The 12712-nt window shown below is 35.3% G+C and overlaps 2 long non-coding RNA genes across 13 annotated transcripts in view; both read right to left on the reverse strand.

The window, feature by feature from the left end:
- Positions 1 to 7809, reverse strand: part of LOC118637122 — a 33965-nt gene extending 26156 nt beyond the window's left edge. Inside the window, exon 1 of the long non-coding RNA XR_004960897.1 lies at positions 7361 to 7809. This is a non-coding gene — a long non-coding RNA (uncharacterized LOC118637122). The remainder of the gene's footprint in view (positions 1 to 7360) is intronic.
- A 170-nt stretch (positions 7810 to 7979) lies between these two features.
- LOC118637121 overlaps positions 7980 to 12712 on the reverse strand; it is a 73808-nt gene continuing 69075 nt past the window's right edge. For all 12 annotated transcript variants that reach the window (XR_004960889.1, XR_004960888.1, XR_004960885.1 and 9 more), the window contains one exon: positions 7980 to 8392. This is a non-coding gene — a long non-coding RNA (uncharacterized LOC118637121). The remainder of the gene's footprint in view (positions 8393 to 12712) is intronic.

Genomic DNA, 12712 nt, shown 5'->3' on the forward strand with positions numbered 1-12712 from the left:
CAAGAGATCAATGAGATTGCACCACTGGGTCCCACAGAACACATACTGCATAAGATCATCCCACAAAGAGTGGGAAGAATAGCAGTTTAATTTAATACATAGAAATATAAAGGGACAGAAAAAATGGGGAGACAAAGGAAAAATGACCGAATGAAAGGAAAGGAGTAAACTCCAGAAAAAGAACTAAACAAAATGGAAGCACAAAAAAGATCAGATATTAAGTTAAAAGTAACAGTTATAAGGATGCTCAAGGACTTAGAGAATTACAAGAAACTTAGTGGGAACTACAGCAGTATGAACAGGACACAGGAACCATGAACAAGAATTAGTCACAAATGAAGAATATCATATCTGACATCAAGAATATACAGGAAGGAATCAAAAGTAGATTGAATGAGCCTGGTTGGTATGGCTAGTGGTTGAGGATCAACCCATGCACCAAGAGGTTGCTGGTTCAATTCCTGGTCAGGGCACATGCCCACTTTGTAGGCCTAATCCCCAGTGAGGGGCATGCAGGAGGTGACCAATGGATGTTCTCTATCATTGATGTTTCTATGTTTCTAGTTCTCTCTCCCTTTCTCTTCCTCTCTCCCTAAAATCAATAAAGAAAAATTTAAAAAGTAGATTGAATCAGGCAGAGGATCGACTCAATGATTTGGAACACAAGGTGAAAAAAAAAATATCCAATGAGAAGTACAAAAATAAAAAAGAATTAAAAAGCAAGAGGATGGTTTAAGGAAACTTTGGGACAACATGAAACATAACATTCACATCATAGGGGTACCAGAAGGAGAAGAAAGTGAGCAAGGAAAAGAGACCTGTTTAAAAAAATAATGACAGAAAACTTTCATAACTTGGTGAAGAAAAAGGTCACACAAGTTCAGGAAGCACAGAGAGTTCTAATAAAGATGAACCCAAAGACATCCACTCAAAAACACATCATAATTAAAATGACAAATGTTAAAGACCAAGAAAGAATCCTAAAGGCAGCAAGAGAGAGACAGAAAGTTACCTACAAGGGAGTTCCCATTAAACTGACAGCTTATTTCTCAACAGAAACACTTCAGGCCAGAAGGGATTGGCAGGAAGTACTCAAAGTTATGAAAAGCAAGGGCTTTAACCCAAGACTATTCTATCCAGCAAGGCTATCATTTAAAATTGAAGACAGCCCTGGCTGGTTTGGCTCAGCGGTTAGAGCATCGGCCTGCGGTCCAGAGAGACCGGGTTCAGTTCCCGCTAAGGGCACGTATTTCGGTTGCAGTTTGTCCCCCGCCCTGGTTGGTCGTGCGGTGGCAGCCACTCAATGTGTCCCTTTCACATCGATGTTTCTCTCTCTCTGTCTCTTCCTCTCTCTCCCTCCCACTCTGTCTGTACAAAAAATGGAACAATGTCCTCGGGTGAGGATAAAAAAATAAATAAATAAAAATAAATGAATAAAATTGAAGACAGGTCCTGGCTGGTGAAGCTCAGTGGTTAGAGCATTGGAACACAAAATGAAGGGCTGTGGATTGATTCCCAGTCAATGGCACATACCTGAGTTGCAAGTTTGATTCCAGGCCACTGTCAGGGCATGTGTAGGAGACAACTAATTGATGTCTCTATCACATCAAAGTTTTTTTTCTCTCTCTCTTTCACCCCTCCCTCCCTCACCTCCATGTTCTAAAACATCAACAGAAAATATATCCTCAATGAGGATTAACAAAAATAATGTTTCTGTTTCTATCTCTCTCTTTTCCTTCCCCTCTCTCTAAAAAATCAATGAAAACACATAAACATTTAAAAAAAATTTTTTAAATTAAAAAAATCTAACCTACAAGAAACTCACCTCAGAACAAGATTCACATAGATTGAAAACAATATTTTATGCAAATGGAAATGAAAAAAAAGCTGGAGTAGTAGTACTTATATCTGACAATATAGACTTCAAAATAAAGACCATGACAAGAAATAATAAAGGTCACTATGTAATACTAAAGGGATTATTTCAAAAAGTACATATAACCCTTGTAAACATATATGCACTAAACATAGGAGCACCCAAATATCTATTTTTTAAAAACTCATGGAAAACTTTAAGGGAGGGATCAATAGCATTACAGTCATATTAAGCAATTTTAACACTCCTATTGACATCACTGAATAGATCTTGCAGAAATAAAATCAATAAGGAAAGAGTGACTTTAAATGATACAGTAGATCAAATGAATTTAATTGATATTTACAGAAAAACTCATCAAAGCGGCAGAATATGAATTATTCACAAGTGCACATGGAACATTCTCAAAGATACACCATATGTTAGGACACAAAATAAGTCTTAGCTAATTCAAAAAGATTGAAATAACATCAAGCATCTTCTCAAATAACAATGGCATGAAACTAGAAATCAACTACAATAAAAATTCAAAAACATTCAAACATATGTAGACTAAATAGCATGTTATTAAACAATGAATGAATTACCAATGAGATTAAGGAAGAAATAAAAAAGTCCTTAGAACAAATAAAAATGAACACACAACAACCCCAAATCTTTGAGACACAGCAAAAGCAGTCCTTAGAGGGAGGTTCAGAGAACTGTAGTCCTACCTCAAGAAATGAGAAAAAGCTCAAATAAATAATCTAACCTTACAAATAAAGAATAAGAAAGAGAACAACAAGAAAAGCCCAGAGTAAACAGGAGGGAAATAACAAACATCAGAGTAGAACTAAATGTCATAGAGAATAAAAAGTAATACAAAAGATCAATAAAATCAAGAATTGGTTCTTTGAAAAGATAGACAACATTGATGAACCTTTAGCCAGACATAGCAAGATAAAAAGAGAAAGGACCCAAATAAATAAAATTAGAAATTAAAGAGTCAAAGTAACAACTGACATCATAGAAATAGGAAGGACTGTAAGAAAACACTTTGAATAACCCTATGCCAACAAACTGGACAACCAGTCTAAATTGACAAGTTCTTAGAAACATACAATCTTCCAAATTCAATCAGGAATAATCAGAAAACATGAAAAGACCATTAATAACTAATGGAATTAAAACAGTAATTTAAAGAAACTCCCAGCAAACAAAAGTCCTAGATCGAATGGCTTTACAGGCCAGTTTTACCAAATATTCAAAAATGAATTAACACCTATCCTCCTCAAACTATTCCAAAAAATCAAAGAGGAGGGAAGATATCCAAGCTCATTTTTTGAAGCCAGCATTATCCCAATTCCAAAACCAGTTAAAGACACAACAAAGAAAAAAAAAAAATTATTACAGATCAATATCCCTGATGATCACACATGCTAAAATCTAAAAAAAAAAAAATTACCAAATCAGATCTAGCAATATATTAAAAAGCTCATACACCATGACCAAGTGGTATTTATTCAAGGCATGCAAGATTGGTTCAATATTCACAAATCAATAAACATAATAGATCCCATAAACTAAATGAAGGATAAAAATCACATGATTATATCACTAGACATAGAAAAAGCATTCAACAAAATCCAGCAACCATTTATGATAAAAGCTCTCAGTAAAGTGGTAATCAAGGAAACATACCTCAACATAACATAAGCCATACATGCAAAACCTACAGCCAACATCATAATGGGCAAAATTAAAAGCGTTTCCCTTAAGATAAAGAACAAGATAGGAATGTCTGCTTTTACCACTCTTGTTTAACATGGTACTGGAAGTTCTAGCCACAGCAATCAGAAAAGAAGAAAAAATAAAAGGCATCCAGATTGGAAAGGAGGAAGTAAAACTATCATTTTATGCAGATGACATGATACTGTATTTAGAATAACATAAAGAATCCACCAAAAAACAATTAGAATTTAGCAAAATAGCTGGATACAAAATTAATATCCAGAAATGTATATTTTTATACACCAATAAGAAACTATTAGAAAGAGAAATTAAGAAAACAACCCCATTTCTTATTGCAACAACAAACAAAAATAAGGTACCTAGGAATAAATTTAACTGAGGAGGTAAATACCTACACTCAGAAAACTATAGAACATTGATAAAATAAATCGAGGAAGCTAGAACCAAGTGGAAGTATATACCATGCTCAAGGATTGGAAGAATTAACATAATTAAAATGTCTATACTACCCAAAGCAATCTATGGATTCATCACAATTTCTATTAAAATACCAGTGGCATATTTTACAGATCTAGAACAAATATTCCAAAAAGTGTTATGGAACCCAAATGACCCCAAATAGCCTCAGCAATGTTGAGAAAGAAGAACAATGTTGGAGTTATCAAAATACCATATATCAAACTATACTACAAGGCCATTGTAATGAAAACAGCTTGGTAGTGGTATAAGAACAGGTATATAGATCAATGGAACGGAACAGAGAGCCAGAAGCAATCCACACCTTTATGGTCAATTAATATTCGACATATGAGGCAAGAGCAAACAACAGAGAAAAGACAGTCTCTTCAATAAATAGTGCTGGGAAAATTGGACAGATAAATGCCAAGAAATAAAACTAGACCACCAATTTAAACCATACACAAGAATAAACTCAAAATGGATAGAACACTTAAATGTAAGTCATGAAACTATAAAAATCCTAGAAGATAACATAAGCAGTAAAATCTCAGACATCTCTCATAGAATATTTTTGCCAATACATCTCCTAGTGCAACAAAACAAAGGAAAAAATAAACAAATTGGACTGCATCAAACTAAAAAGCATCTGCACAGCAAAAGAAACCATCAACCAAATGAAAAGACAACATACTGTATGGGAGAATATATTTTCCAATGATACATCTGATAAGATATATATATATATATATATATATATATATATATATATATATATATATATATGTAAACTGCCCAAGTGCTCATCGGTAAATGTGTGGATAAAAAAGGCTGTGGTACATTTACACAATGGAATACAGTGCAGTTGTAAAAAAAGGCCTTCTTATCCTTTGAGACATCATGCACAGACCTGGAGTTTATTATGCTAAGTGAAATAAGCCAGTCAGATAAAAACACATACCATATGTTGTCACTTACATGGGGACTTTAATGAACAAAATAAACTGATAAACAAAATAGAACCAGAAGAATTAATATATGGAATAGACTGACAGATATCAGAGGGGAGTGAGGTGGAGGATAGGGGACTAGATAAAAGAATGTGAAGAGATTAGCCAAATAACATACATAACCCATGTACACAGACAACAGTGTGGAGAAGGCCAGAGAGAGAAAGGGGCAGGGGCTCAGTAGAGGTGAGAAAAGAGGGATTAAGTGAGTGACATCTGTAATAGTGTCAACAAAAATAAAGACACTTGCTAGTATCTTTTTAAAATATAAAATAAAAGAAATTGAATTTGACTTTTTTGTGTGACTTTAACAAGAATTGTTTCAGTAACAAATGAGAATAATGAATAAATGACCAGAAAACAGCAATAGCTTGTATAAACTGTAGTTAACAGAAAATTTGCCATTAAGAAAGAATACAGATAGGTCAATACATCTTAGGAGGCTTAGTCGAGCAGAAAAATAATTTTTATTTTGAAATGAAGGTGACAGGCGTATGTGTGTGTTAGGCTGAAGGCCAAAAGTCAAAAGAAATGATGTGAAGAATAGGGTAACAAAAGATCAGATCAATCCTGAAGACATCAGGAATGGATGTGTTCTGGAGCATAGGTAAAATTAACCTTAGAGAAGAAAATGCCTCATGCTGTGAGACGGATGTAGAAATATAGAAAAAATAATAACATCAATTTTAAGTACATGCATTTTGTATGTATTGTCTTTCTAAAACTGAGAAGCACCAGGCTATCCAGTAAGGTATGGCTTCTGCAGGTGGGCTATACATCAAGTAAAGTGTGACTATCAATCTCCTGCCCTAAATCAATAGATGGCTTCTTGTATGAGGAAAAATGATGGAGGATGCAGAAGGTCAAAAACAACTGTTCAGTCTCAGAACCCTGAGATGAAATGGCTCAGAAACAAGGTAAATAAAACAAATTGAAGTCACATTTATCATGTAAGATTTCTGGATCAGGATTGCAATTTTAGTACAGATTTGAATTGCACCCCCAAGTTTTTAATATAAAAAAATTTATATAAAAATTTCAAATATAAATTTGAAATAATAAGATCATAAAAACACATGCACATCCATTACTTAAATTCAAGAAACATTAACATTTTACCTGAATTTTAAATATTATAAGTGTGTTTATTTATCTTTAAAATTTTCTGAGCTCTTTAACATTGGATTAGGTATCACAATATTTATCTACTAAATACTTTAGCAAACATCTCCTATTAAAAAAAAAAAAAAAGAATCTCTTATATAACCTGAATACCTTTATCATACCTAAGAATATCACCAAAAATACCCTGTTATCATGCAGGCCATAGGGTCAAATTTCCAAAACTGACCAACAAATGCCCTCATAGTTAGGTTTTCTTTTTTTTCCCAAACTAAAATCCAATCAAGGTTTATGCACTTGTTTCATATCTTCCGTGACTTTTAAACCAGTTCAGCTACATACATAGACTAAGCCCCCATGACATGGGCATGTTGAAGAGTCTTAAACAATTGTAACCAAACAAATGCAGGTTCCGCTGCTTGTTGCAACAAAAGCCAAACTTGTGATACAGGTGCTGGTGAAAAGGGAAGAGAGTTTTTATTCAGATGTTGCCCCACCTGAGAGAATGGTAAACTTTTGTCTCAAAGACCATCTCTCCTTCCTGCTCCAGCCCACCAATCTTAGAGGGATAAGAGAGGGCAGGGCACTATTCAAATCCAATTATCTTGCAAGATTTCAGTGGGCTGGGGCCCTGTCCATTCATTGTTCTGAGTTTTGGCACACTCAGACCCTATTCGTTTGTCTTTCTAGCTTTTGATGCACTTAGTGTAAGAACCTCCCCCTGTGCCATCTTTTCCAGTGGGGGAAACTCCCCAGCACTCCAACTGACAGTTTATGGTAGCACAACCACCTTATAAAATGACCATATTCCTGATGTGTTTTTTCTTGTAGCATTATATAACATATTTCTTTGTCTCCTGTATTTCTTATATATTAGAACACTGAATGAAAGCTTTAACAGTTGAAAGGGTATTATATTTTAGGCAAGGGTATTACAAAGGCAATACTGTTGCTTCACATTGCATTGTACCAGGAGGCACATAATGTCAACTTGTCCACTGTCAGTATGTAGAGAACAATAATAATGGCTCTCTCTATTTTAAAGGTACATTTAACCCTTTGAAAAGAGAAAGTAATCTGTTGGGTGGCACTTAGGCCTCATTCAAATATTCTATTTCAGAACAAACTTTTACCTATGGCTCTAAAATTCATTGATAATAATTACCTGAATCAGTTATTTCAGGATGTCAAGTGGTGATTCTAGTGGTATTAATTCCTTCTATATTTATTAGCTGGCAATCTTCTGCATTATTCACAATGGTTTTTTCTTAAAAGATAATGTGGTAGTCATTTAGGCTATCCACCAACATTCAAGTTTTTCCTTCCTTCTAAGTACATGATGGGTGGATCATTTAGCTTTTTCTTCAGTAACAGACAATCCAAAATCTTGGTGGCTTATATCAACAAACATTTCTTGCTCATAGTGCTGTGATTTGTCTATGTCTCAGCTGTATCTTTTCCGGGCTTTGCTTTAAGGTCTAGATCAGTCTCATGTCTCTCAAACCAGGAGTTTAAAGGTATTAAGAAGTACAAATTGGGCCTGGCTGGTGTGACTCAGTGGCTGCGTGTCAATCCAGTTCAATTCCTGGTCAGAAAACATGCCCACATTTGGGCCTGATCCCCAGTGGAGTGGTCATGCAGGAGGCGGCCGATCGATATTCTCTCATCAATCTTTTATCTCTCTCTCCCTCTCCCTCACTCTCTCGCTAAAATCAATAAAGAAAAAAAAAAAAAATATATATATATATATGAAGTACAAATTGGTAGTAACAGAAGAGTCACAGGAATGTAAAGTACAGCATAGGGAATATAGTCAATAATGTTGTAATAACTATGTATGGTGTCAGATACTAGATTTATCGAAGTGATCACTTAATAAGTTATACAATGTATAATAACTAGGTTGTACACCTAAAACTAGTATAATAGTGGATGTCAACTGTAGTTGAAAAATAAACAAAAAATATATAAAGTAAAAATCAATAAATTAATAATAAATAAATAAAATGGGAAGAAAAAAAAGTAATGGCTCCTAGGCGCCTGTTCTTTTGCTGGATGGTATGAGCACAAAGGAGAGTAAAACCATGAGCTGCCTCTTAGAGCTTCTGCTTTGGGCCAGCATGCTGTCACGTCCGCCTACACTGCATCAGCCAAAGCAAGTCATGAAATCGGTGCAGGGAGAAATTTTGCTCTGTTCCTGCAAAAGAGGTAAGAAGGAAATTATTTCCTAAAAATTATACAATCTTCCATTGTGGGACTGAACTCTTCCACCCTCCTAAACTTGGACATGGCCATAGAATTTGCTTGAGCCAATGAAATATGAGCAGGCACGTGTTGCATTTCCCAGCACCTTCCTTCCCACTGCCACAGAGAACAGCAACATTCTAAATTATTATGTTTCTGTCACATGTTATGTTACATCTCTGAGTGAGGATGATGTAAATCAGAATACCTGCTCACCCAAGACAGATATGTAGTGAAAGTGAAACATAAATGTTTTTGTTTTAAGCCACTAAGATTTTGACATTTGCCACTGCAAAAAAAAAAAAAAAAAAAAAAAAAAGGACCTATCCAGATGAATATAAACAAAGTAAAGCTTAATTATTTCCTTTTAATTAGTAATTTTCCTGATAAGGAGTTGTGTACTAAGAATCTTCATTATAGCCAATAAGCTTTAATTTTCTCTTTTTTTAAACTTTCCTTTTTTTTTTTAGTGTCATTATGGACTCAGACATTTTTATTGATATGATCAATCATATCAATGATTTGAGGCTCATATTTTCCTGAACTTGGCCAGTGAGAACCCATTCACCTGGATCCTTTTAACAAGTCTTTAGTATTTTCTAGCTTCTGATACAATAACAGATCTTAAGCTCACCTTAAATTTTCCTTGCATCAAACCTAGAATTGACTATTTCTTTAAGGATCCTTGGTTCCTTTTAGTAAGAATGGTATTTTAGAAAACCATTATTGAATGTTACGTGTACTCATTGTTACTGAAGCAAAAATGGTTTCTAAGCTCTTTCATTGGACAGAGCACATTCTTGCATTTTTTTTGTCCTCTATACACACACATATGTATATGTATTTACATATATATACATATATAATATAAACAGATTATATGCAGATAAATACATATAGATTACATAGGTTATATTGTGTATAATACATGCTATACTTTATATAGATTATGTGTAGATTATATCATATAAACCTGTGCTCATATTGCTATTTACAATTCAGACTTGATTGATAGGGTTTCTCCTACCACAATATCTTCCTTGTTTCTATACATTTTCTCTAATTTTATACACTGAAAACCTTGGACCCTAAAATTATCAACAAAAATGCAAATCAAAATCATAATGAGATACCACCTCACACCAGTTAGAATGACCATTATCAAAAGTAAACAAATAATGTGTGTTGGCAAAGATGTGGAGAAAGGAAACCCTCATGCACTGTTGGTGGGAATTTAAAATGGCACAGCCACTATGGAAAACAATATGAATATTTCTCAGAAAACTCAAATAAGAGCTGTCATACAACCCAGCAATTCCGTTTGGATAGTCAAAGAAAATAAAACCACTAATACAAAAATATATGTGCAGCCCTATGGTCATTGCAGCATTATTCACAATAGCCAAGATACAGAAACAACCTAGGTGTTCATCAATAGATGAGTGGATAAAGAAGACATGGTATACATAATGGACTATTACTCAGCAATAAAAACGAATGAAATATTGCCATTTATGACAACATGAATGGACCTGGACAATATTATGCTAAGTGAAATAAGTCAGACAGAGAACCACAAATACCATATTGTTTTACTTATATGTGGAATCTAAAAACACAAACCACCTAAAAGTGGGATCACTGGGTCAAATGGCAGTTCAATTTTTAATTTTTTGAAAATAGTGTTTTCTATAGTGACTGCATCAGTCTGCATTCCCACCAGCAGTGTACTAGAGTCCCCTTTTCTCCATACCCTCATCAGCACTTGTTGTTTGATGATTTGTTGATGGCAGCTATTCTGACAGGTGTGAAGTGATACCTCATTGTTGTTTTACTTTACATCTCTCTGATGGTTAGTGACATTGAGCATTTTTTTATATGTCTCTTGGCCATTTGTATGTCCTATTTGGAGAGGGGTCATTTGACCCAGTAATCCCACTTCTAGGAATATACCCTAAGAAGCCTGAAAACTAATCAGAAAGAATATATGTACTCCTATGTTCATAGCAGCACTATTTACAATAACTAAGATCTGGAAACAGCCTAAGTGTTCATCAGTAGACAAGTGAATAAAAAAGCTGTGGTACATATACACAATGGAGTACTATGCAGCTGTAAGAAAGAAAGATATCTTATCCTTTGAGACGACATGGAAGGACCTGGAAAGTATTATCCTAAGTGAAACAAGCCAAGCAGAGAAAGACAAATATTCAATGATCTCACTTATTTCTGGAATATAAAGAGCTAAACAAACTGATGAACAAACTAGAACCAGAGTCATAGAAGTAGGGTACAGACTGGCAATCCTTAGAAGAGGGGCAGAGGGGAGGGAAAGGATAAACCACAAAACTTATATGCATATATGCATAACTGATGGACATAGACAACAAAGCTGGGGACAGGGGTGGGGGTGGGGAGGAGGGTGTCAATGGGGGGAAAAAGGAGAAACATCTGTAACAAAAATAAATTAATAAAAAATAATAAAAATAAAAACACAAACCAAATGAACAAAACAGAGATCAAACTCTTATTTTTAGTTGTTTTTGTTTTCTAGGTTTTGTTTACTTATTCTGTACGTGTGACTTTACCCTCCTTCCATATGTGCACCCTCAGTTTTTCTCCTATCCAAGTATTTAAACCTCTCCTCCAGGCACATAGCTTGGTTTTTGGTAGAAACAACTCTGATCTTCCTACGCCAATTTTATAAACCAGGTAATGACCACAGGGTGCTCCACTGACAAATCTTTCATGTCAAGGGCACCCTGCCAAATGAAAAGTAAGAAATGAAAAAGAAGCAAATTCCATGGGTGTAAAGTGGTGAGAAAACACTCTTCCTCTTGGTTCTCAATTTAATTGAAACGCAAGGCCTTTATGTTTATACTTTTTAAAAATCGAGCGCAAGAGTTTAGACATCTGTTCTTGGCTCCTATCCAGCCCCTGGGCTACTACTGTTCAGCCAAGTCAAGCAGAAAAATAAATGAATGCATGCATGCATTCATGCATGAAATAACCATTATTCTTCTGTTCTCTTTGCTCTGTGTGGATTCCATTATTTCTTTGAGGACATGATTGCAAGGAGAGTAGAAAGCATCTGGAGAGAAAAGGAAGAGGGCAAGGGCTGCTGCTCAAGAGAAAAGGCCAATTACAATTTGTGGAAAGCAGAATAGTCTAAAGAGGTTTGATAAAATCAATAGTTAATAAACCAAGTGACATGCGCTGCTATACAAGAAAACCCAAAAATCCCAGTGGATTTTTGCTCATATTCTATTTCAATGTACGTGTTCCTGGTCAGGGAGCTCTTCTCCAAACAGTGACTCAGACGCCCAGTTTCCTTTTAGTTTTATTACATCTTCAAGATTTGCTTTCCAGCATTGCCACTGGTATCAATATACAGTAGGCAGGCGAGAGAGAGAGAGAGAGAGAGAGAGAGAGAGAGAGAGAGAGAGAACTCCATTGTCTTTTTAACCACTTCAGCCTGTAAGAAGCATGCATCAAATCCACCCACATGCAATTGGTACCCAGTCCCATCTAGATGCAAGGCAGCCTGAAAAGGTTGCCTGGAAGGAGAGCATGCTTTTTTTATGGAAAGTTACCTGTCTATGTTATAATAGCCCCAGGGAGGTTTGTCAGGCTCCTGTTCCAAAAACAATTATTTAGGAAAAAAATGACACTGGGAAAAAAGATCACAGGCTGCTATTTCACAAAAAAACTAAATCTAAGCAGAACTAGACTGAGTCACAGTCATTAAGTCATCTGCAGAGTCCTTTCCTCTCTTCCTTAATGCCTTGCTTGCCTCTGGAGCTCTGATGGAATTCAATGCATTCATGGTGACACCAAGCTCTTTGGTCCCTTCTATTTAATGACAATTCTGCCCCTTCTTCCCAGACATTGCTAGGTGACCAACTAATCAAGAGCTCAGATGTCCACAGTTGAATCAAGTCCTGTCTTTGATACGTTTGCATTTTAATGTTCCTTATTTTCATAATCTATGGAATATAGAAACTTTGGACCCCATAAAAATGACTTAATCATTGAACCACAGTCAATTCCAGAGATGGAATTTGACCGGTAGCTAGTCCTTTGGAAATCTCTCAGTCATAGTACACAGGCTGCTATGCATGAGTGAAGTCAATGCACAAATGAAATACGATAACTCATTGAGTTGCTGTCATTGTCACAGTTCTTAATACTTTACAGAGCCCTCTAATATCCATGTACAAAACAACAGTATGAAATGGAAAAAACATAGTCTCTCCATTTTACTGATGAGGAA

The sequence above is a fragment of the Molossus molossus genome, unplaced genomic scaffold (assembly GCF_014108415.1).
Source record: "Molossus molossus isolate mMolMol1 unplaced genomic scaffold, mMolMol1.p scaffold_m16_p_20, whole genome shotgun sequence".
NCBI classification, from domain to species: Eukaryota; Metazoa; Chordata; class Mammalia; order Chiroptera; family Molossidae; genus Molossus; species Molossus molossus.